Raw genomic sequence first — 4,716 nt, forward strand, 5'->3', positions numbered from 1 at the left:
CACTATTTGTCAGGTGGCTGGAAAACACGTAACGGATAATTGTCATTTGTTGCAAAAGTTCATTCAGACACCACAAAAATTTCTTTGCGATTTATGCAAATTGGCAGGCCACGATGAGTGCCACTGTCGTAGCTACGAGTTGATGATTGAAAGAACGCCTACCTTTCGAATGAAAGAATAAAATCAGCCTCCGGATCAGGGCGCTCGGGGAGCACACAGAGGATACCAAGGGCGAGGACGAGGTCGAGGAGGAGGAGGACCTCGTAGAGGTTGAGGTCGGGTTATTTGCTATAACTGTGGGACACCAGGGCACTATGTGCAGGAGTGTCAGAATTAGACACACCCATCCTGCAAATACTACACCTAGTTTGACCACACTAGAGAAGAATTCCCTATGATGATCGCTAAGATGTAGGAGAAGAAGGCACAACCCCAACAACCTACGCAGAACTTACAAATGATGAGATTTGAGCCCCACGAGGAAGATCCGAATGTTAATATCGTGCTGAGAAGCGGAGTAGAAACTGGGGATGATAAGGGAAAACATCATGAAGAAGACGGATGGGTTTGCAAGGCCCCAGAGAAGGAAGTGGGTTTTGACCTAACGCATGTGAAGGAAACATATATGGAGGCTAAGAAAAGCTTCACTAAGGCATCTACTTTAGGAAGTCATAACAAAGTACTAGAAACTAGCGTGCCTACAGAGGATGATCCCTCTGTACTTACTGTTGAGTCTTGAAAATGTCATTCATTTCCATTATACTTTCACTATTATGTCCATTATATCACCTCCATTTCACTACTATGTCACCACATTCATCCCATTTTCATTATCATTGGGCCACATTTATGTTTTCTAATCTTCATTAATTCTAAGCCTTTTAAGTGAATTTTTGGTTAAAAATTAGAAAATAATGTGCATATGCTTATACCTAACAAATGGGTTGAGATTGTTGACATGTGTAGGTTGAAAGGAGGCTTCTAGAAGACCCTTATGTGGCACTCTAAGGCCAAATTCGAATTTGAGTGGAAAGAATCATGGGATCATGAGGATATGTGTCACATCTCCTAATTATATTGTAACTCTAAGAAGACATGTGTCTTATCAGTTCCTATTTTGATCAGGACTCTAGAGGTAGAGGGAGAGATTCATGGACTCTCATTAATGAGATGGCTTCTCATCTTTTTGTATAAATAGGAGATCTCTCTCCTTCATTTGTTAGTGTTTTAGCTTGTGAGTTCTTAAGTCTTAGCTTGTTAGGTTGTGAGATGGCTTTGGAAAGCTTTGGAGAGCTTTGTTGTACTTTGTAATTTTGAAGAATTTGAATAAAGCCTTGATGTTCTCAACATGGAAGGAGATGTGAAGTAGATGTCATGGAGCATATTAGAAAGTAAGGTAGAGTAGATTTCATTTTGTAATTTTGCTTTGATTTCATTATGTCATTTGATTGCTTTCAAGTTTGATAGTTTAGATTTTCCATTCATGAAATTTTAATTCATGTAAGTGTGTTCAACCGGTTGATTGTAGATTAGTTTTTCTTTACATGTTTTTGCATCAAGTAGTGACATGAGATTTACCTCTCTGCTGACTTTGTTTTTTTTTGCTTTTCAATTTCAGTTATGCTTTGATTTCAGTCTTATTCATTTGCTTTGTTAGTTAGTTTAGATATCAGATTGCTCAAGTTATTGATGATTACCTCCGAAAGCCATAGCGAGACTAACTGGTGAGGGGTCAGACTATGAATTGATGTGATTTGATTTTAAGTTTACTTTTCTACAATTAGATATCAGATTGCTCAAGTTGTTGATGATTACCTCCGAAAGCTATAGCGAGACTAACTAGTGAGGGGTCAAACTATGAATTGATGTGATTTGATTTTAAGTTTACTTTTCTGCAATTAGATATCAGATTTCTCAAGTTGTTGATGATTACCTCCGAAAGCCATAGCGAGACTAACTGGTGAGGGGTCAGACTATGAATTGATGTGATTTGATTTTAAGTTTACTTTTCTACAATTAGATATCAGATTGCTTAAGTTGTTGATGATTACCTCTGAAAGCCATAGCGAGACTAACTGGTGAGGGGTCAGACTATGAATTGATGTGATTTGATTTTAGGTTTAATTTTCTGCAATTAGATATCAGATTGCTCAAGTTGTTGATGATTACCTCCGAAAGCCATAGCGAGACTAACTGGCAAGGGGTCAGACTATGAATTGATGTGATTTGATTTTACTTTTTATTGGTTTGCAGTTTTTTATTTGTTTGAGTGTAATAGCTTAACTTTTATTTCCGTATTTAGACAAGCAGCAGAGACAGTGATTTCATGATCAGTATTTCATCTTTTGCTTGATTAAAGTAGCTACATACTTATACTTTTGTTTAAGTACTAATTCCATCAATAACATGTTTTAAGATCTTTTGAAGTGTTAACTTTTGGAAGTTACCATTAGGGACATAGACCTTGCCTTGAAATCTACATCCATACTTGACCTTTAAAAGTATTCTTAAGACCTTAGAATAGGATTTCCATTTGCATTAGATACTTTAGGAGATCAACAAGAACAAAACCCCAAAACAAAATAAAATCTATAAAACAGCGAAGTAAGAAAAAGGTTAACTAAGCACATATTGTGCACCACACTTCATCAGTTTACGATACCTGGATTGATAATTTATGTAGAGCAATTTAAGACGTTAAATTGGCTAGACATTTTGGCGCCATTACCGGGGAAGTGTAATCAGGAAACCTTATTTCTTACATCTAAAAAAAAATTAATAATTCTTGAGTATGCTCTCCTCGTGCACTTTGTGTGATCTGGAGGATTAGAAAAAGGATTGTTATGTAAAAAAAAAATTAATAATTCTTGAGTATGCTCTCCTCTTGCACTTTGTGTGATTTGGAGGATCAAAAAAAGAATTGTTATGTAAAAAAGAAAAAAAAAGGAAAAAAAAGGGAGACAAAATAAACTTCATCATTCCAATTGATTCAATAATAATAAAAGAAAAAAACAAAAAAAAAGTAACCCAACTGCTTTGATAGGTTCAACTGTCCAAGATTGACTAGTTATAGTCTGTAGTGGTCCTCAAAACACTGTATCCTGTTTTAATAAGGTTTTGCAACTTAGCTGCGGAATGTAGCCTGATTCCGCAACTAGTTGAGAATTCCGCAGCTGATTTCAAGGTTTAGTAGGTTATAGGCATCTAATGAAGAAACCGACCACATGGGCATCTCCAGAATTGTCCCGACATGGATCTTATCCTACTCACCCAGCTCAGATCAATAAAAAACCGGCCTAAGACCTCAATCAAAGTCCCGTTTTTAGCATGTTTTTCCTGAAGTCTTTGCTGTCTGAAATTGAAAATCACTAATCCTTATTATAAAAATTTACAATTTTTGAGAAAAAAAAAGAAACAATCTATGGCTATCTTCAATCCTAGCTTCCACTGTGGCTTCAATAGAAATCTGCATCCCTGTTCAAGCTTTGGCCTTAAAACAAACCTGCAAAAGCATTACAAGAAAAAAAAAAAAAAACAAAAAACATGCAGCTCTCTGGAGCTAACTAAGATCGACTCAAAATAATTATGCCATAGCTTGGAATAGAGTGTGTTATCTATTTAACAGAATTCATGATAGGAGGTGTCACAATGTTGGTGAATTACAACCATGGCTTCCACACAGAATGTGTAGACAAATGGATTCATTCTAACTCTACCTGATATTGCCTTCACTTTGGCTCTAAAATAAAGGGAAAGCACATTCAAATCAACAAATTATATGACAAGCTCAAATTCATCAACCAAGAACTTCTCAGGAGTTTAGCGTAATCATCGACTTAGAGTTTTGGGATAATCGATTTATAATTCCTCGATCAAATTATTCTGAGAGTGCACCTCTGTTTGAAGTGATGCTGTACCGGAGGAAGGGAAGGAAAACCAGTCAAGCCAAAAACCAAACCATCTTATGCTACAGTAGTTGTTTCTGTCGTCGATGAAGCAGCTATTCTCTATACTAAAAATTGCAAAACTACCCATAGCTCAACATGTGAAAGACTTAGTTTGTTTCTACGAAAACATGGGATAATTACTGTAGAAAATATTCACTCGCTGCCACTGGTTTACTGTAGATATTGCAAACACATTTGCCACAGCAATTCATAAAATGCAGAACAGTAAAAACAACAACTAAGAAAAAACGCGAAACAGAGAAAAATGTCAAAATTTGAGAGCACGATTTGGCCAAACAGAGACAAATATGAAAAAAAGAAAACATGGGTTTTTTTGCCAGTAGGGTCAGTTAGATAACCCAGAAATGGTTTTTAGAAATTCGTGGCGGTTTGGGAGATATCCTCAGTTCTTTGGAGCGCATTTTTGCTTTCCGCGTGAAAAAAACGGGATTTAATTAATGAACAAGCTGTGATTTATTTGGCGTGCTTGAGAAAGGGAAATTCTAATTTGATTATGTGCTGGAATTTACTCTACCACATATTCTGCCCTTAATGCCACCCGTTTGTAACTCATTAACACCTGTTAACAAGCAATCTCAATTGAATACGACTCTGTTTAACTCCATTACGTGAACCAGTTCAGTACACCTCTTCCAAATTGATCTGTCAAATCGAACTTCTCCACCTATTTTAATGGCTATTCCCTTGTTCTTTTTGATAGATTTTATTATTTGCATAGTCACACGCCTTGCATGATTCGATATGCAAT

The sequence above is a fragment of the Pinus tabuliformis genome, chromosome 7 (genome assembly GCF_031772625.1).
Source record: "Pinus tabuliformis cultivar Carrire ecotype Pingquan chromosome 7, CPIR1, whole genome shotgun sequence".
NCBI lineage: Eukaryota > Viridiplantae > Streptophyta > Pinopsida > Pinales > Pinaceae > Pinus > Pinus tabuliformis.